The sequence below is a fragment of the Brassica napus genome, unplaced genomic scaffold (genome assembly GCF_020379485.1).
Source record: "Brassica napus cultivar Da-Ae unplaced genomic scaffold, Da-Ae ScsIHWf_2001;HRSCAF=2649, whole genome shotgun sequence".
Classification (NCBI taxonomy): domain Eukaryota; kingdom Viridiplantae; phylum Streptophyta; class Magnoliopsida; order Brassicales; family Brassicaceae; genus Brassica; species Brassica napus.
This window is the reverse complement of record NW_026015420.1, coordinates 10,814-33,409: the sequence shown is the minus strand read 5'-3', so window position 1 is coordinate 33,409 and position 22,596 is coordinate 10,814. Positions and strand designations below refer to the sequence as shown.

General features: G+C 36.0%; 1 non-coding gene and 2 pseudogenes across 1 annotated transcript; all 3 read right to left on the bottom strand.

Annotated features, from left to right (window-relative positions):
- Positions 1-6,500: 6,500 nt before the first annotated feature.
- LOC125599816 lies at positions 6,501-8,162 on the bottom strand (annotated as a pseudogene).
- A 5,872-nt stretch (positions 8,163-14,034) lies between these two features.
- On the bottom strand, positions 14,035-14,137 carry LOC125599818 (annotated as a pseudogene).
- A 534-nt stretch (positions 14,138-14,671) lies between these two features.
- Positions 14,672-14,745, bottom strand: TRNAT-AGU. The gene has a single exon. It is a non-coding gene; the product is annotated as a tRNA-Thr (tRNA).
- Between the last annotated feature and the right edge of the window lie 7,851 nt (positions 14,746-22,596).

The following is a 22,596-nucleotide window of genomic DNA, read 5'->3' as shown; positions in this document are numbered from 1 at the left end:
GTTTGCTCTAATGGTGCTATATTTTAGAGTTAAAAGTAGAGTGATGAAAAAAAACAAGTTAACCTATATTTAGAGTAACCTATTTTTCATTTTATTATAGAGTGAGAAATAAAGTATCATTGAAGTACTTTTACTCTAAACTCTATTTTAGAGTGAAAAATAGAGTGGAGTTGGAAATGCTCTTGCGACAAAGACTTTGAATATACTAGTAAACAATGAAAAAGGAAGTGATTTAAGCGAGTTGTTTTTGTTGATTGTTTTTATAGAAAAAAAAACGAGTTCACACCTTGGACTATAGGAAGTTGGATTCTTCCTTAGGGTTTTTTTGGTAAATAACCCAAAAAAAATTAGATTTTGGGAGAGGAGTAGAGTAGAGAGAGATAGGAAGAGGATGTAAGAGAGAGAGGGGGATTTTGGTTAGATTTTTAAATTTGTTTTGTTTCTTAGCTGCTTGGCCTAATTTCCCTTTTTCCTTATATGATAAGATTGTTTTATATTTTTATTGACTTCTAAGCAGGTGCTTGGCAATTTCCTCAGGAAAAAAAATCTCAAATCTATGTTCTATTTTTACAGAAGTTAACCAGCGAAACTGACTGATGTAGAGGCAAACAGTGGAGTGTTGAATAAGGCAAAATTTTCATTTACTAGGGAAATGGACTGATGTAGAGAAAGACTAATTGGATGAACGATAAGGACTAATTGTTAAGTTGACCGCAAGTTTTCAGCAACTAAAGAAGATTCAAACCAGTAACGTTTTTTTTATTACCTTGTCACACCTTCTCTTTTAATCTCACTCATAAGCTACGTGACTATGTCTGAGTGTGTTAAAATCAACAAAGGAAGGTTGAAACAAAAAATAGAGTGTGCATCCAGTTCTCAGATTTGCTGCTTGGACGGGAACTACTTGCCTCCAGTATGAGGGGGCGACGAGGTTATGGTGGCTGGGAACTTCTTGTTTAACCGAAAAGCAAAAAAGATGGAAAAATACTTGTAAAACAAAACCGATATCTTTCCTAAGAATTATGGTAACTGTTTAATTGATATGTGAGAGGGTAGCTGGGTAGGTAAGTAAAGGCGTTGCAGAATGAGAAATTTTGTAAAAGGAAATCTCCTATCAAGGATAATGATCATAGGTTTATTTAAACTGCAACTAGTTATTGTCGCTAAAGAAGAGGGATATGAAAAGAGGATGCTGAATAAGATACTTACTATCAGGGGGCCGGAGCGTATTTGTAACATTTCGATTTCTATTATTTGGTGGTGTATGTTGAAAAGAATTAGAAAATGATTTGATTATGTATATCATTAAAATAAACTTATCTCTTCGGTCATGTGTTCAGCTAAAACGATTGGCTGCAGAGTCTGCGAGTTCATCAGCTAAGACAACACTAGAAGGCAGGGGCGGACCCAAGCCTGCAGCAGGTGTGGCACGTGCCACATGCTACTTTATAAGTAATCATGTAGAAAGTCATAGACAGATGAAACTTATCAAGCTCTATTCCCCTTAAATGGTTGAATGGTGTTCCATGTAACTCAAGTTCGAACCCGTGAACATGTTCCTGTTTTTTAGATTCTTTTTACACACTTTGTTATATTTAGTCACCCTTTCATAAAATAAATGTTTATTTCTCTTTTGTTTTTGTTATCTAATAGAAAGGATTTTCTTTTCTTCCTTTCTTTAATATTGGTTTTTACCTTTTCTAAAATAAAAGTTACTTTATTTAAGTTTTATTTTAACAATTATGTCTATCAATTTATATTTTTCAACACTTAAACTACACAACAACTAAAATGAATACACTTTGTCATATTAAAATTATAATATCTATTTTTTAATATTACTGAAAAATGTTTAGCACTATAAAGAAATGTTTATCTTTTTATATGACTTGTATAAAATAAATATATATATTTAAAAAAAGTAATTTTAGAAAATATAATATAATTTAATTAAACATATAATTTAATGAATAAATTAATTTATAATTAATATATATGTATACATATATTGTGCTCCATGTTAAATTATTTTCTGGATCCGCCCCTGCTAGAAGGTATTACAAAGGGTATCCATATAATACTATGGTTCTGTTATATAAATACATTAATTATTGTGTTGAGGTAAAATGGTGAATAATTAAGAAGATGTATTTTGTGAATGTGTGACTTCAAACTTTCAAAGTCAGGTAGCTTAGAATTTTCTCAGACTAGTGGAAAAATAAATCACATGTCTTTATTAGTTTCCCCCAAAAACAAGAAATTCAGGTCGTTAGGGGGTAAAATAATTGTTTAAAAAAAGATTGAGAGGAAACTTGCTGGTACACAGAACAAGTATTAAGGTGCAACAATGACTAAAACAAAAATCTGGAGGTTTAAGAATCATTTCTATGAATATATAATCATTTATGTCTAAGAATATCTAGATACACCAGACATCTAAAATAGTTTCTGTAAATGCAAGAATTATACCAAGAAGTATAACACAAAGTACAGTAGAAATTATCTCTACAAATATGTATATTTATTAGGTTTCTTTTAAAGCGAACTTACAAGTATCTTTTTAAATAGAAAAATCAACAAAATCAAGATCAACTTGATTTGTTACACCAGCTTCACGCGTCCTAAGATCGAATACAAGACGTTAGAACTCCTAGTCTTAGAATTGACTTATTACACTAGTTTCACACGTCCTAAGATCAAATACAAAAATGAAGCATCTCCTATCTATAAGAAAAAGAGGGAAAATCCTACTATCTCCTACATGGCCTTTTGGGTTAAAATATTCCAAAATATCTAAAACTTAAAAATGTTTCGGAATTGTCCAAAATACCTGAAAATATCCCAAAATAACCAAATTAGATTATCCTAAATAGCAAAAAAAAAATACTTAAAACACCATAAGGACCTAAAATATCAACCGGTTCTTCATCTAAATATTCCAATCAATCCAATCTATATATTAATTTTAATTTTTTGGTCATACATTATTCAAATTTATATATTGTATATTATTTTTTATTTTAGATTTTGGAGCGCCTAACTTCAAGGTATATTTAGATGTTTAAATTTCTTTACATAATCTAAGTGGGTATCCGAACCCAAACCAAACCCGTAAAAATCCAAACTGAAACCACATCAAAATTTATTACTATTTGAGTGAATCTCTAACCCGAAAATCTAAAGTATAAATAGATTTGAATTGAACCCGAATGGATACCCAAATATCCACTCCTAACTTTCCTTTTAAAATAAAAGGAAATTGGGCTTGCTGAATTTTAGGATGTTACAAAATCGTCTCCTCTGTTCTTTTGGCCAACAAATTATAAGTAAGGAATTTGCTGTGAGTTGATTTGGAAATAAATCTGTCAAAAGTGTGTTGACGACTTTCATAAAAATGGCAGATTTGTACTTGTGACAGAGTTGATTGTCTGATTTTAATACCACAAGCTTAATTATCCAATTTTATTTGAAACAAATTTTTATGGATTTGTTTGGCGAATGAAGTATTCAATCTTTATATATAAAATACAGTTATCTCTCTCCTGGGCACGCCACCTCAGCATCCACGTCAAAAAGTCGGAGGCTGTCGTCGCGACACGTGTCCCCTTCAGACAAAACACATCGTTTCATTAACTCACGGTAATTAGATGGGCTTGGCAGCGGATGGGTTGATACGTCTTCCATTATTAAAACTCACAGTTTCATTAACGATTATGCAAAATCGATAACTTTTGGGCCTTTTGTTTTCTTTAATTAAGTTGGCTATGTATCTTAACTGGGCCTTAAAATATATCTTAAGAAGCCACATACATAGAATGAAATCCATCGACAATAACTTACTCGCGTTAAGATTTAACGGCGTCGTTGCAGTAACGATTAAGAGTTCACCCCACCGCCTCTGATCAGTCCGGCATTACGGTTTACGACTGCATTCAATCAACCTAATTACCCTTCTCATTAACGCTACAGATAACCCTTCCACTACCTCGCATTCAATACAACCCTTCTTCATCCATGATAGTGATTCTACACCTATAAATAACAGAGCCAGCTTCGTTGAGATGCATCAATTTCTCCTTCTCAAGCATTATAATCCTTAGAGATTCACTAACCAGCGATGGCAACCTCATCCGTTTTGATCGCCAATTTGAATGTTGTCCGCTGTAACGTCACCGTCTACGTCCGTTTTCACTGATGTCATTCTCCGTTGATCACGCTGTCAAGAGCATCTCAACAAGCAAGAAGAAGCTATGGCTATTTCATTGGTGGAAGCCGATAATCTGATGGTAGAGACTTTAAATAAAATTGTAGATCTGAAAGCTTTATATTTCAATGCATGAGTAGGGGCTAGATAATGCTAATAAATCTCCGCCGTAAGCGTATAATTGTGTCGGCGATATTGATGGAAGAGAAGAGGAGAAGAGACATCATCATATTCTAATGATATATATAGATATGTTCATACGTATATATCAAATATGAGATTCTATAATAAAAGATCTGGAGTATCATTTTGGTATTAAAAAGTTTTATGACATGTGTATGAATATATAAAGATTATTATCTAATATGTATTCCTTCGTTCCAAAACTTCTTTTTTGGTTGTTCCAAAACTTTAGTCTTTGATATTCCATAAAAAAAGAATATCTAAAAATACATTACCTCTTTGTAAATCTAGGTCTCTTTTTTGTCTCTGCTTTGGCCTTTAAAATAGAATTTCAAACTTGCATTCTCTGTTTACGTTTAGCAAGAAAAGGAACAACCTTTAGTTCTGACTTATGTTGCTACACCTCGCTCAAGCTGGGGCAGAGTTATTCCCAATGGTTTAGGCTTACGTTGCGTATTGAAAGTTATGTTTCAACACTTAATTTTTCTCTGTTTACGTTTAGCAAGAAAAGGAACAACCTTTAGTTCTGAATTATGTTGCTACACCTCGCTCAAGCTGGGGCAGAGTTATTCCCAATGGTTTAGGCTTACGTTGCGTATTGAAAGTTATGTTTCAACACTTAATTTTATAAAACTATCTACAGTATTGGTGTAATATCTTTTTTGGCTCATGACATGTGAAGCAAATAGTGATCAAGATTTCCGAGTGAGACCTACTATGCATATATAACTCGCTATAACATTAGACAAGTCATGGTCCTCTGTAAATATACGCTTACACTTTGAAGACGTGCTTCTCTTGGTTTTAAAAGGTAAATTATGATCTCCATATTGTCATTTGTACATATTGTGTTATGTTGAATGACTTTGTATGTCTGACCTTTCGTATTTGACGAGTTGCTGAAGGTATTTAAAAATGAAAACTAAGGCTAAGTTTTGATATTGAAAATGGGCAAACCACCATATCTAGAGGGCTTCATAACCACCATATCAAACAAAGGAACTAAAAAAGTAAGGTAAATATGAGTAAATGAAAAATAAATTATGGTAAATTTAAGTTAATTATCTATATAATAAAACCTAAGTACAAAAATATTATTCAAAAAATCATCAAATACAAATAAAACAACAATCAATTACACTCTAACAATTAACAATATTATTTGTTTTAAAAATCATAATCAGTTTGGATGACATTGATTACTTGATAGAAACATTAATAAGTATGCATATCGTTAAATAATCAATTTTAAATTCTCATGCTATTTAAATAATTTAAGAAAAATAAAATTTAAATTTATTCATTTTTCTCATTATATACATCAATAAGTTTAAAATTTATGTAATTCACCACCTACAGCTCATCCACTCAAACAATAATATATTATATGATACAACTTAATAATATAGACACAAACATCAAAATAAAATATATTTAATTTTAACATCATAATTCCTCCGCATCCTAACATTCTTAAAATCGTTATTATACACTTCTTTTCTAAAAACTTACACAAAACACACGTAAAAAATGTACAATTAAATAGCTATATATATGATAAAATTAAATAGCTATATATATGATAAGTAAAATATATCTCGCCCGTAGGGCGGGCCGACCCTAGTTTGCCATAAATGATAGTTTTTGTGTTAGACTTATTTTTCATGGCAGATTTTGAATATCCGATTTAAATTTGTGATAAACTTTTGTATTTACGAAGTAGCAGATTTTTAGACAAAATTATGGGTTTGAGTAAACCAAACTTAAATCGACTTGGATTAAATCCGGTTTACTTTAATTTTGAATCTGGTTGATTTATATAGTGTAATTAAAACTAGAATTAAGTTATACAAAGTTTGTAACTGTCGTCCCCTTCATCCCACTTTTATTCATTATCAAATTGCCTTCTTTCATAGTATTTTAATCCTTGTTACTATCTTTACTAGCAGCTTAACCCCGCGCAAGCGCGGGGTTGTTGACATGGTTGTTGGTTCTTCTATCTCAAATTTCTGCAGGTGATGATCTCAATGAAACTTTACTTTGTTATACACATAACGTAATTGAGAATTCAAGTTGAGAAAATCCTAAGCTATAAGTAAATTTTAAGTTATAAAATTATTTTTCTCTATTTGTATTTTACTAAGTGCACTAATATAATTGTCAACACAGACCTTTTTCAAAAAAAGAAAAAAAAACATACAAACCAAACTTATTCTTAGGGACAAACACATAAATTAAAGACAGAGTTCCCAAAAAGACAAAAGAATTAACAAAGTACATGGCAGTGAATATCATCAATAATCTCGAAGGTTATCCCAGTCATGTCAACTTCAAGCTTCTTAGTCTTTGACAGAATCAAAGAAAACCTGAAGCATCAACAAAAACACACAGGGACTCAAATTAAAAAGAAAAAGTTATCAAATAGACGTAGAGAAGAAACTGAAGTACCTTACCATGTAGTTGTCTGAAGATGGCAATGTGTGCACGTGCATAAAATGCATGCGAGCTTCATAAATTGACTTCCCAAAAAAATGTAAGAACTTCTTGGATCATTCGCAGATGTGGAGTCTGTGCGTATAAAGTAGCATTTAACTCCTGTTGTAGAAAAGTCTTTCTTATTTTTTTCTTTTCCACCATCTTTGAAAACTATTCACCAGAATAAAGAATATTTAACAACGAAGAAGTGTAGTATGTGTTGTGACATGAACAGAAAATAGAGAGGAAAGAGACCCACCAAACAATTGATAACGGCGTAACCCAATCTTGATACCATTCTTGGCAATCCTTTTGTATGCAGAGTAAGGGTCTATACTACAAGTTGACGAATTTTTCTGGAGATCCTCAAATACGACCGTCAAAACATTATCATCACCCAAGACCTTTTGCAAGTATGTTCCAACGGGTTCAAGAGACAAGAAGAAGTCCCTGTCAAAACACTGTCTACAAGCACATCGAGTCAAGGACTCTATTGTCCTCACCAAGCTACTATGTGTAATAGACATAAGATAGAAACTTGCAAAAGAATTGCTTCAACACAAAAGTACACATGCAACATGGGAATATATGCAAACACAAAATATAAGAGTTGAAGAGTAGTGAAATGAACCTTGAACGTGTAACTTCCATCTGAAGCTACATGACACTGGTAGTAATGATGAGTCTTGCCAGTGTCCCAATCGAGTGACTGAAGAAACAGAAGAAGCATGTAAGACCCCACAGTGAAAAATATGCATGTAGTAGACTTTTGTTGTCAATCCACCAAATAGAACTCAAAATCAGGCAGACATACCAATCTACGGTCAGTTGGGGAACAATAATCCTTTCCCAAGTGTTCCCAAACCGCAACTTCAAATGCAACTATAGACAAATCCTTCCATCCTTGGATCTCTTCGGCAGTTATTTTAACCTGACCCAAATTTTTCATGTTTAACATCAAAAAGGTAACTCTTACCACAACTAATCACTTAAAATAGATTAAACTGATGACAAGAAAAGTAGAAAACTTGCAGGCACAAACACATACCCAGGAATGCCTTGTTAAACTCAAGTTCACTCAAAGCTAAGAGCTGAGGAAGAATGTGCAGAGATTCACCATAGCTTTGTATTCTCAAAGAAACAACAGATATCTCTTCTACAATCAGAGCAACAATCACAGTCAATTACAAATGATACAATAGAAAGACTCTGCTTTTGATACTTTACCTTGAGGCTTTGCCGGAGAGCTTGAAATAGTAATCGTAAGCTTAGAGAGGACGAAGCGGTCGAGGTTGGACATCACCCGGAATTAAAAGCTTTCTTGAGCAAATCGAAAGCTAACTCCGCAGGGATCGAAGGAAGTCTCTGCCTCGACTCGTCGTTTATGGGAGGACATTTGTGCTTGCTGTAGATTTTCTCCAACACGGTTTGAGCCTACTCGGAAGAACGCTCACTGATCTCTGCGAAGTAGAACTTATCATTTTTTCTACCGTTACTTTCCATGTCACTGCTTTCCCCTCTTCTGTAACTGATCACTGGTTAATCAGACAAAATCGTGAGACAGACCACCAAACCTGGTATTGTAGGTGTCGGCAAGACATCAGTTTCAGGGTTGGTGTCGGCTTCAAGAGAGATCTCCATCACAGACATCGGCTTCTCGGCATCCATATCTTGCGGATAAGAGGATCCAAGCTCCAGCTCTCCAGATTCCGATCCAGGATCCGAAACCGGTCCTTGATTATCAATGGAACCTCGCTCGCCGATGAAGACCCCGCCGTTTCCACCGTCGCCTACGTTATAAAAAAAAACTGATTTGAAACCAAAAGTAAAAGAAACTCAGATTCGGACAAGAACTAACGTACATATTCAATAGCGGTATCGATCTTGACCTTAGATCGCTTGGTAAAGAGTGGAGATGATGAAGACGGTTCAAGAGATGAAGAAGAAGAAGAACAGAAACGTCTGGAAGATGAAGAGCTACGACTGGTCACAACCATGTCCTTTTTTTCTCATGATTTTTTTTTTCAATCTCGATCTTGTTCCCGATTGGCGATATAAGGAAAGAGACGGAATCAAAAATATCAGAGTGACTTTATGTAAATGAGAAGAACAACAGAACCAAACGAATCGTCTTCATCATATCTATGTGATAACCAAACCGGACAGTAAATCATATGTATTTAATAACTAAACAAAACGTGATAACCAAACCGGACATGGGACCCACAAATATAAAGGAACCGCTGACGTGGACACCTTTAGGAGCCTTGAAAGTGGCTCATTATAATGTTGATTTATTTATTAAACAAAAATGGATCACATCACATCATTCTCGTATGTGGAGAGTGGAAAGTTGAAAGAATGAAGTGGTTAATGATCAAAGTAGCAAATTCCTTGCTGCGAATGAGGAAATAGATATGAGGATTTTGTGGAAATCATATTTGAGGAATACAGAGTTGATTTTGCAGAACACGAGTTAGAACTGACGTACCTTTTGCCAAAATGCACTCTCTTGAAGCAAAACCTCGATACACCTCCTGTGAAAGTAGGCAACAGTACACAGTTTCATGGATTTCTTTCTCACAAAGTCGACAAAGTCGACAGAGGTTCAGTTCAAGGTGAATATCTCAACAACCAAAAGGTATTTTTCCGTGAATTAAATTTTACAAGAAGTATAACTCATCAAGGAATCAATGAGGCTTAGAATTACAAGAAAATATTCATGGAGGAAGAAGTTATGAATTTTACAAACCAGAGGTTCCCCAACCCGTCCATCTGCGAGTACCAGACTTTTGAAGAAGATTCAAGCCCAAAGAAAAAGCGGTCTGAACCAAAGCCGATCATAGGATTCAAGATGTATATCTCAGTTTTACAGAAAGCCCAATATCAGGACAAATGGCCACAGAATTATGAAATTATGATCCAATCTCCAGAACTGGCTAAACCAGTTCTACACTTGCCTCAATTGGAAGCAATTACTTCCAAGACTTTAAGTTCGAGTTTTTTTTGTTTTCCTTTTATCATTTTATGACCGGTTCAATCAGCTTCAAACCAGACATTGGTGACCAAGAGATCAATTTATACATTCAGAAAGTCCATCCAGTGATCCAGAAGAGTCAGACAAGTCCGTTCCATGCACCAGCAACCATAGGATCAGGAGGATCCTCATTAACCACAACTTTCCTTATTGGGATACATTTACACTTGGAGCCATAACTCATCAATGACCCAGCCATAAAAGCTACAACGTTTTGGAGTCATTACCAGCTTGTCTAGGAGCCCCAAGATGTACCAGACTACACTGGATCAGGCGGATCCCAATCAGACCAGAAGAGAGGCCCGGTTTGCTTACATTGGCCAAACCAATATTATTTAAGGAATGTATTCTACTCCTTCAGTTTGGTTCGACCCAAACTTATCTATGGAAGCCAGAACATCATCTAAACCATCCAGAAGACATCCAAGAAATCCTTAGCTTCACCAGCACCTAGGAGATCAGGCGGATCTCTCTCTCTATCAACATTCCATATATGGCAACATTTACACTAAATGCTTTGGAGGAGTTTCTACAGATTTTTGCCCAACGACCATATTCTCTTTTATTGAGACCAAGGAGTATTTCAGGAAGGCTTGAAGATCATGGCCACGTCCAGAAGCTATCAAGATACAAGTCTTCACAAGTTTCTCTTTTGGAAGAAAGAAATTCAAGCATAACGGCTATATTCCATGGAGCCATCAAAGCCTTTGCTTCCGAGACTTTAAGTTCGAGTTATTTTGTTTCCTTTTATCATTTTATGACTGTTAGGGTCTGTCTTTGTCGAACCTATAAAGTTCTAGTCTTTGCTTCAATGAAAATCACCCATTTTGAAAGTATTATGAAATATTCAGTTTTCTAGTTTTCTTATAAGTATTGTTCTAAGTCTTTAGAGTGTTGTGAGAAACAGCTCCAGAGCAACCAGACTTATCAAAGATTCCTTCCATAGATCTTTGTGGTGTCTATCAATCCATTTCGTCCATCCCACCCAATTGCCAAGCTTGAGAGTGATACACATCCAGCAAGCAAAGCACCATCTCAATCCACTTCGATCATCCTATCCTTTGTTTATTTATCTTGTTTTGTTCTTAGTATAAACCGCATCTCATTGCATTTGCATTTGTTTCAAGTTTACATCTCGGATTTCATTCATATCGCCCATCCGATCATATATTTGGCCGATCCATCAAGCTTCCATCATCCATCTTGCCAATCCTGATTTCCAGCCTGTATCATAAAGACACAAGAAAGATATTCTCCACAGAATAAGTTTGACTTGGCTCCTTCAAATTTGACGTGGGACAAAGTTTTGATTCAAAAGATGCATTGGAAACACGTCCAAAGATTTTTTCAGTTGTCCAACATTTCTATTTTGATGTGGAAAAATCTACGCATAAACTTTTTGTAAAATGTTGGATAAAAGGATGTACGTGGAAGCTTAGAGCCACAAACATTCCTGCTATGTAATAGAACGTTCATCTCGTTTTTGACATGCTACTTCTGAAATTCTTGGACTCCTGTACAAAGACTATATTGGTGGGGTTGATCCAACTATTTTGCCACGTCATGTTGCTAGTGCTATGAACATGAGCTTCATAATAAAGGTTAATTGACTACATTTTTGCAACGGATTTACTGTATTTTCTGACCTTACTTCCTTTTAAATGGGTTGGTGTCTATCGTATATCGCCGATGGATTACTAGAAAGCTCATCATACACTTAATTGCTAGAGATATCGTAGTGGGTTCTTTAGAGAGTGGATACGAGGAATCACCTACTTACCTATACATGATTAGAATGACAAATCCTGGAACTTTAACTGGACTGGAAGTTGATGCAGAATATAGATTTAAGTACTTATTCCTTGTTTGTAACGCTAGCATTATTGGCTTGAGAAAGTTGTGGTGGTAGATGGTGTTTTCTCGCAAGGAAAATACAAAGAAATGTTTCTCATTGCAACATCACATGATGTTAATTTTCAAATACTTCTAATTTCATTTGTTGTGATTGACACAGAAAATGATGAATCATGGACATGGTTTTTCCGCCAACTCAGCCGTGTGATACCCGATGATAAAAGATTGACATTAATTTCTGATAGGCACAAGTCAATAGGGAAAACTATTGCAGTGGTCTATCCATTGGCAAGCATGAGAATTTGCACGTACCACTTATATAAAACATCTTGTTACGGTACACATGGCGTGATTTGGTTGGGTTTGTCAAACTCCCCCCCCCCTCCCAAATCTTTTAGGTTAACTAACTTTCAAGTAACCTTCAAAACGACAAAAGAGTTAAATCCAGCTTTTCATGCATATTTGGATCGTGTTGATGGTATATAAGTGGGCATAAACTTATTTTAGAGGTGATAGATATAACATCACTACAAGTAACATAACTGAATCGATAAAAATAACTTTGCCATATGCGAGAAGATTGCCAATTATTCGCCTTTCAGATCAATCCGATTAATGATGATATTCTGGTTGCGTCAAGAAAACATGATGATGACTTGATGAAAGCCTCTCTAACTCGTGGTGTAGAGAAGTTGTCGGAGGTAATATATTTAAAATCAGGTTATGTATTTCAGTGGGTTACTTTCTAATCTACTAAACTCTTACATTTGCATGACCGTATACATCGACATTCATCAATCATAAGTGATAGAAATCGCATCTTTATATGTTGTAAATTTTATAGAAAAAATCATGTTCTTCACGTAAGTTTGACTTAGAGAAGCCACCATGTGCTCATGCTATTATCACTTTGCCATTATTATTATCGGAAACAATGCCTTTACAATGCATATTTCACTGATTTAATGTCCAAAGATGATACTGTTCTAATACAAGAATAAGTGAGAAAGAAAATATGTTTACCAACTGACATCTGTAAACCACTGAATAAACAAAAAAAAAGAAATCAAAACATAAATCTATTTTGAAGAAAATTGCTATAAAAAGTTCAAACAAACAAAGAACACATGTAAAATTGGTGTTAAAAAAAACACATGTAGAATTGTAACCCGATAAGACATAATGCTAAAACATGTTCGTATACCAATGTCAAAAGTAACTTTATAAAAGGTGAAAGGAAAGGCTCAGTTCAGCGGGATTATCGACACATAAACGAATCTCCAAGTTAAATGAAGAAACGCCTAGTTCCGGTTGTAAGTGCAAAGATGACACCACAATTAAGTAATGCAGAAGATAAATCAAGAGACAAAATAGATACAAGCAACCAACTATGCTTTATTAGAAATCACCTAAACAATCTATTACAAGACTTGCTTATCAGCTTTTACACGTCAGTGTTAACACCCTGACACACGTTACTGACATATTCCTAATCTACCCAAACATGTCTCTTTCCCGTCAGTACTTCAGCATCTGATTCAGCACGACCCAAGAACACCACTAAGGGATTTTCACCCTTCCTCTATAATAATAGCCAGTGTCTTATGGAATACAGACGACTCCATAGCTCTTTTATAGTGATCTCCACGTTCCTGAAACCCTAGTTTCCAAGACAACATGAATATGGACAACTTCCATATCAATAAGTACACTTTCCTTTTCTTGAATTGTACTTATTCCTCAAGGCATAAACTTGCTCCCCAAGTTTATCTCTTGCCTTTTTCTCCACGGTATAAATTTGCTCCTCAAGTTTATTTCACGCCAGCTCAGCCTCTTGCGTCCACATGGTCTCTACCACTCCGCATGCCTCCTGGTTCACTCTCTGACACACACTGCCTCAGCAACTACTTCAACGACTACGTCAAGACATAAACCTCCAATTTATCCTTCTCCATCTCACCATCTCTTGCATCCACATGGTAACCCACCACTCCGCATGCCTTATGTAGTAATGACTAATGCCTCCAGCATCAGTGACTTCGTCGCCTAGTTAGTCACGGAAGACCATTGACATCTACAAGCTCCACTTGCATCTTCACCGGTCTGTTGAGCTTGAATATTTCTGAGTCGTCACTGCCTTCTCAGTTAATTTGGTTTAATAGTTTTAGAAAATCCACATGTACAATACAATATTTCCGAGTCGTCATTTCACGAACCCTATAACGGCTATTTAGATGGCAAACTAGGCAAAGTTCAATATTAATGTAACATCAATAATAGATGGCTCAGTATAAAATATGGTAGGGAAATTCTCAGGACAAAGATCCTTTTACAGATCTAAATCAGAGTGGTGCATGACTATCTCAAATTGCTCATCACTGCCACATAGTTGTTTATCATAATTAAATAACAGAGAAAGAAATGTAGGTGTCATGGCCGGTCCCAAAAGGTAAAGGCAGCAACGCCGCTCCACAAGGCAATGGAATATGAGACCTTAACGGCGATTGCTTCAGACGGAGAAGCCTCTTTAAAGGCTCCTTCTACGTCTTCCACTGCCTTTTTTTTTTTTTTCCACTGCTGTTTTTATTTTCTTTTTGACGTTTACTTTAGGGTTTTGCAACAACAAAGCTTTCAAATTGCCCCTTTATCAAGTAACCCGTCAGGTCTCATAACAAGAGACAAAACATGAGGGAAACATTAACGAGAGACAAAAACGAATTGGAGACAGGGGAGGAAAATGTATGAAAAACTGATTATATGCGTAGCACTATTTATATGACATACGGAGCAAAACCCTAATCCCGTGATTAGAAAATTTTAAGCCCATAATTTAGTCAATACTTTATCCAACCTAAATAAAGATTGGGACCATTTTAAATTGGCCCACACAAAAGAGGAGAATCACACAATAAGTAGTGTGCTTTCATTGAGAGTTGAACTCAAGACCTCCCGCTTACTAAACGGGTGCTCTAACCAACTGAGCTATGAAAGCTTGTTGTTACTGATAGCAAACGAGCATTATATTACATGGGTTCCAAAGTTTTTAATTTTTTTCATTAACAACTAAGATATCATAATAACGTCTATATACTTTTAAATGGTCGAACAGAAATTCAGAAGTAACACTAAGAGCAACACCAATGTTAAAATTCTCAAAAAGGAGTTCTTGAAAATATAATATTATATTTTAATTAGTTTTTTTTTTTTCCATCAAGAGTTATATTATAAATTGAAGGGCCAAGCCCAAAATTACAAAGCCCAGCCAAAAGGCAAACATGAAACATAAAACAAGGCCTCAAGCCCACATCGGAAACCCTAGAATCTACTAACGACAGGGTCACCGCCGCTCCCGTGAGCCACCGTCTCGAACCACAACGAGACCCCCGCAACGCGCTAAAACCCCCGGTGAAACATCCATCGATCGATCCACCGGTACACACCCGAGCTCGACAGCTCCATATCATCGTCACTGCAACCGCCTTCAACCCAGAGATTCTATCATCGGAGAGATCGATCGCACATGCGAGATCACCTCCGCTACCATTGATCACCACCACCAAGAAGAAGGCTACACACAAACATCTCCAAATACCACCGGAGAGCCTCGATCGTCTTCAGACGAGAGCTCCTCCATCAGAACAACACCGACATCACAAACCAAAAAAAACCTAAAACGGAACTAGGTAAACCCGAGAGCCGGCGACGCAAGGCAAAGAACACCTTCACCCCCCGGAAGCTAAAGCCGGCGAAAGCGGAGCTGAGGAAGCCTCCGCCTCCCGGAAACAAGGCCGGCGGCAATGGAGCTCTAGAAGCCTCCACCTCCCGGAAACAAACCCTAATCTAAACAGCCTATTTCCTCACACCGAACCCCACCCAATCACGTCGTTACTCCACCCGCAGCACCACCGATGATGTCGTAACACTCTTCGAGGTGTCGACGACGGACAAGGTCCGGACCAGAGCTCCAACCAAGCGAAAGAGGGAGACCGCGTTGGAAAGGCAGGGGAACTCTTTCAGCGGGAGCGCGAAGGGCTCCGGCGACGGCACGGATGCTCACGCGCCGGCCGTACGCCGGACCCGTCCATTAGATCTACTTTCTCTCTCTGTGTGTTTTCTCTCTCTTCTCTCATATTTTAATTAGTTTTGTTTAAATAATTAAATTTTAATCTTAACTAAATACATAAGCTAGTAAGATAATGAGAAGTGGAAAGGGGATTTTACTGAGATTCTCAAAAGTTTTTCTATGAGAACTTATGGTGTTCTTTCTCCAATTTCTCTTCTTTTTCTCTTTTTTAAAAATGTTTAGATACTCAATGAGATACGTCCACTGGAGGTGTTCTTATATACATCACCAAAACTAAAGGATAAAAAATATTATGAATTTATGCATACAATACAACCTAGTTTTCATACCAAGCAAATATATTTACAAACTGAACATACAATAAAACTTTATGTCTTAAATTTTATCCATCTCTATCCAGAAAAAGAAACTTTGATGATACATAGAATTTGAAGACGACGAGTTATTGTCATGGAAAATGTATGTTAACTTAACAAATGTATTTGAAGGTGTATCTCAAAATTAAAATTTCATCACATTAATTCACAAGCAAACACGTTTAAAAAATCAAGATGGTTTTCAATCTCTACCCATAAAAAAACATTTGTACTACCAATGTCTTTGTTAGTTCCTTCTACATTTTCAGTAATTGATTGCAAAACTCAGTTTTGATCTAAGCTAAAAAGTACTTTCACTTGTGTATGGGAACAAGCAAAAATATTAAATTTCTAATTCTCACAAAATAATGGATTCGCTTTTACAAATATTAATTTACTAAGACTTCCATTCAAGCTCTGAACTCTGGTAAAGATGAAATTCTGTTGGGACTTCATGAAGAAAAGCAGTTAGTATAAATTATTGAGTAAAGTTTGTGGAGACAGCTAAATGATACTCTCTTTGTTTCACAATACTTGATGTTATTCTTTAGTGCACAAAGATTAAAAAGTTTACTTTATTTTTCTAAAAAGTAGTTTTTAAAATATAATTTAAAAATAGTTCAACTAATTACAAAAATGACTACAACATCTAATTGGTTACACAGTTTTCAATAAAATTAAAAATAACATAAAAGTATCAAAACATCATCTATTTTGAAACAACAAAAATCTTCTAAAACACCATCTATTATGAAAAAGAGGGAGTACATGAGATAATCTGTAATATATCCAATTATCGACCTTTATAAACACTTTGCAAGATTTTAACTAACCTTGTGTGTTGATAATGTTGTGACAACAATCCCTCTTGTTGCTGTTAGTGCAGATGAGGCGACGAAAAACAAGTGCAGAAAGTAAAACACACACAATTTATTAACGGAGTTTGTTTCCTACATCCCAGGGATCTCGTCCAGATTTCATCGACTTAGAACAATGAGCAATCTACAATTGCTATATGATACAACACACATACTAGTGTTTACCACTCTTTTTAAGTAGCAATCTACAAATATTAGGAATAAAGCACGCATGCATAGATCCCATCCGGCTCACCGGAGCATACTGTCTTCTACAGCTGCAATCTTCACAGATCTCTTCAATGAAACCACCTTTGCTAAACTCCCCCTGAGTCTAGGCTTCAAACTTCCACTTCCACGGAAGTACTTCACCAAGTACGTCAGCACCCAATGCACACCAGTGACACCAAAACGCTTGATCACTCAAGCACACACAAAGCTCACACGGGCTATACACAATGGCTAACTCCACCACACAAAGCGCCAAATCCAACGCCACCAAACTAAGTCCACATCGGACTCCATCAGACAATGCTTCAGAATGTTCTTCGACACCAAGCAGTAACACACCAAGAAAACATCTCTCTCTCTATTCTCTGAGGCATGGCTTTCTCAGAAGGCACGTCTCTCCTTATATAGCAGATCAGAACTTGCTCTCCACGTCTTCAACTTGCTCTTCAAGTATTCCAAATACACTTAAGGTAACTTTCCATTTTCATTAATGGAAAACTTTATCTTCAAGCAAACTCCCTTTTGCTTTATGGAAAACGTCCATATGTCTTCAAGCACATATGATCTTTCCTTTTCAAGCTCAGCAAGCCCACACACATCACGAAACCCAAACTCACATTTAGCTTCATCTTCATGACACACGCTTGTAGTACCTCCTGTAGTACTTCGCGAACTGATACAGATCATCTCAGCAGGCTGCATCTTCAATCTCCCCTTTTTGACTATGCATGTGCACTCATCATAACCGACTTGAAAACCACGTCTTTAATCTCTCCTTATGAGTCATATCATGGTCAAAAACCAACTCGAAGATCATCACCTTCCAAACCTAGGAAGAAATCCCATCACGCCATCTTCAACGATCTTCAATCAAATTTTGTCCTACTTTCTGAACAAGTTTCGTCCTCATCATCCATGATCTCACCAGTACCTTAGGTGACCCGCTCTGATACCAATTGTTAGTGCAGATGAGGCGACGAAAAACAAGTGCAGAAAGTAAAACACACAAAATTTGTTAACTTCCTACATCCCCGGGACCTCGTCCAGATTTCATTGACTTAGAACAAGGAGCAACCTACAATTGCTATATGATACAACACACACACTAGTGTTTACCACTCTTTTCTAAGTAGCAATCTACAAAGATTAGGAATAAAGCACGCATGCATAGATCCCATCCGGCTCACCGGAGCACACTGTCTTCTACAACTGCAATCTTCACAGATCTCTTCAATGAAACCACCTTTGCTCAACTCCCCCTGAGTCTAGGCTTCAATCTTCCACCTCCACGGAAGTACTTCACCAAGTACGTCAGCACCCAACACACACCAGTGACACCAAAACGCTTGATCACTGAAACACACACAAAACCCACACAAGCTATACACAATGGCTAACTCCACCACACAAAGTGCCAACTCCAACGCCACCAAGATAAGTCCACATCGGACTCCATCAGACAATGCTTCAGAATGTCCTTCGACACCAACCAGTAACACACCAAGGAAACATCTCTCTCTCTCTCTATTCTCTGAGGTCTGGCTTTCTCAGAAGGCACGTCCCTCCTTATATAGCAGATCAGAACTTGCTCTCCACGTCTTCAACTTGCTCTTCAAGTCTTCCAAATACACTTAAGGTAACTTTTCATTTTCATTAATGGAAAACTTCATCTTCAAGCAAACTCCCTTTTCCTTTATGGAAAACGTCCATATGTCTTCAAGCACATATCATCTTTTCTTTTCCAAGCTCAGCAAGCCCACGCACATCACAAAACCCAAACTCACATTTTGCTTCATCTTCATGACACACATCTGTAGTAGCTCCTGTAGTACTTTGCGAACTGATACAAATCATCTCAGCAGGCTGCATTTTCAGTTGCCCTTTTGACCTCACTAGTTGTTTCACCTGACTCAAACGTAACCCACTTGACATTGCAGTACCTGTCAATTTTCACACTTACCACATCTTAGCTTTAACTAATTATAATCCCTGTTCAAAACTACGCTAGGCGCTAGTCAAGCGGTGACTCCGGACCTAGCGAGTTACCGAAAAATCGGAGATTAATCGGGATATACGCGGGGATTAGTTTTTATTATTTTTTTATTATAAATATATGTATATATATATTAGTACATGTAAATATTAGACAAAGGAACAACGTAGGCCAGTGGTACGGGAGTCATGTCTTGCGGTAAGAGGTCTAGGGTTCGATTCTTCTGAGTTTCAACTTTTCTGATGTTTTAATTGCGCGAGACAAGAAAAAAAGAATTTAGAAACCAACTACACTTGTCCCACATCGACTAATTTTACTCTAAGAGGAGTCTTGAGTCTTCTATAAATACAAGGAGAAAGTCTCCAATATTTCCAGACAACTGGGCCTCTTCCATGGCCCAATAATTTGTCACCAAAGTCCAAAATTTAGTTGAATAAATCGGTTAATTGTGTTTCCGATTAGTTACAACGATTTGGCTAAAATCGAAGCGTGCCTTCGACGCCGAGCTGCGGCCGGCCGCGTTTTCGAACAGGGATTATAATAGATCTCTTCCATTTATATCAATATACAATATGAGCTAGTTAGCTTAATCACGTATGCTTTTTTCTTCTGTTGTTTCATTGTTACTTGCCTCTACACTCATAGTAGTGGACTTGTTTAGTGTCCTCGCCAGATGTTTCACACGGCTCAGCCGTATTGTCCCAATCAGTTGACCTAATTTCTCCATTGGTATCTCCACACCTGAAACACAAATAAATGATAAACATTTTAGTTACTATAGGTTGTATATATTCTCATAATTAACTAGATGATGATTGTGAGAGCATCCTTACTTTGATCAGACTCTGCCAACGGGACAGTATTACTGGTTCCGGAATCAGGAGGTGAGGTTAGTGTTGCTTGGCTACCTCCGGTGATTGCTTGGACCTGACAGTCGATGCGATTTATCTCTGCTCTCTGCCTTACGGAGTTGGTAGTTTTTCAGGCACCGTGCTAAATGCCTTTCCCTTTCATCTTCGCTCAGATACCGTCTTCTTTCTCTGTCTTTGAGACGCCTCCTTTCCCTTTCTTGTTCCTTCCTACTCTTCATCGATTCTGCTCCCTCTACTTCCATTATCTATTCAGACTTCAAAATATATTTATAACAATAAGATGGCTGAGGAGAAACATTTGGCCAGCCGAGTTTTTGCAATCTACAAATGAGAGGAAAACAAATTTTATAAAAAAATTAAAATATTTATCGAATTTATACATTCATATTTATTGTTTTAATACGGTTAAAATGGATCCAAAAATATCAGGTTTATGATATAACTCTATGTTGGGATTAGATTATTTCCAAACTCTCTGGAGCAGACTGCTCACTCTTCGGAAGGGCCTCACTTGCCATTGGTCTAAGAGATATTTGATTTTATTGTTAATTATAGATTAAATACAAAATAACCAGAACATGAACTTTTTATAAGTTTTTGTCGGAAAATAGCATTTAAGAAAGAAAATAACCATAATAACTCTTTTTATTTTGAAATTTTTAATTTTTAATTTTATTTTTTTAATTTGAAACCTCATTCCCAAAACCCCACCCCTTAACTCTAAACCCTAAGATTTGATTAGTTAATACTAGGATAAAAATGCATTCTAGTGTCAGTTTGGTCATTTTCTTTATTAAAGACTATTTTTGTGACAAAAACTTAAAAAATCTATCTTAGCCTCTTAGAGAATTTCTCTGAACTAAAATAAGACAAGACTATATAGAGTAATATTATTTTTGTTAATGAAATGGTTTCCAGTACAATTAATTTCGGACTCGCATACTGAGAAGATATATAATGAAAGTGAGTTAGAACAAACAAAACTAATTTTGTCAAATATATTATATGCAAGAAGATAGTGCTTCCAAATTACAGCAGGCAGACTCACAAAGCAGGGAAGATATTTACCCGGGGATAAAACACTCTTGATGATTTTCCAAGTATATATTGATTCAAAAACAAAAGACAGAAAATCTCCAGAAACTCAGAAAGATGTCTAGTGTTTCAGTTAACACTTTGAACAAAAAGTGAAATGTGGTGGATGCGCAAAATTGTATTTACAAAGAATATAATCAGATTTAAGTACTAAATTTAGTAATAAAAATCAAAAATAATAGTGACAACTTGATGGTTAAACAAGTGGTCTAATATCCAATAAGTAAGGACTAACTTTAGGTACATAAACGATTCACAAGAAAAGGGGAATGTTTAATGGTTGTGGTTTTCCTTAATCACATAGTGTAAGAAACCGTACGTATCTCCAAAAGAGTATTCGGTATATCGTCTAAGGAGTAATAACAATATATCCGATTAGGGATCTTTAGGTTAAAGAAGATAATATACTGAGCTAACTTTAGGGAGTTACTTAAATATATCGCTGACTGGACTAAGCTTGCTGCATACTGATAAGAATTTGGTCCGAGAATATGATTTTGTTAATGCATGCATCATCGAATTGGTATGTATAAAATATGAGATATGTAGACATGTGTCATGTGCGTGATTTGTAATTTGATTGAAAACGTATTTGATGCAGAGGATAGTTCATCAATTAATTATGAACCAGTCTTTCACGCTTTTTCTTTAGACAAACAGTTTTAATTTTCTCTTGTTGATATTGTCGCTCTTGTTGTAGTTGTTCTGCTTTCTCGTCACTAATATGCTAGTGCTTCAGCTGTATTTTTCTTTTGGCTTTTTGCTTCAGCTGTAAGTTATTTATTGATAATATGTTACTCTTAAATAAGTTGCTAAATAAAAATTTTGGTTAAGGATCAAATCAGTTTATACCTCACTCATAATTTTTGGACCTGTTGGTTGAAACATCAAATAGAAAAACTAAATAATCATAGTCACGTTTTTGATGTAAATATTCAGTAAAGAAAACGAGTAATATAGAGAGAAAATGATATGAGAAAACAAAAGAGAGCTGAACAAAAATATTTAAAAATTAGAGGTACATATTTGGTATCACTGTTCCAGTGATATATTGTGACATCGTTTGGGATCACTTGTACTTTTACGAATCATGCCCCCTCCATTTTCGAATGAAGCACGCTCCTCCATGCAGGACTGGGAACGTGAACTGCTAGAAGTTGCAGCTACAAAATACTTCATAGGCTTCTTTCATCCTCAATACAGAAAAAAAAACTCCCTTTTACCAGGATAGGAACATGAGGCAGCGTCTATCAAAAGACTCAAAAAAGCAGCTGCTCCAAGTTCATCTGGAACGTTGACACTGATACACATATCTCTTGAAACCAATATTTGCACACAAACTACACTACAAAGAA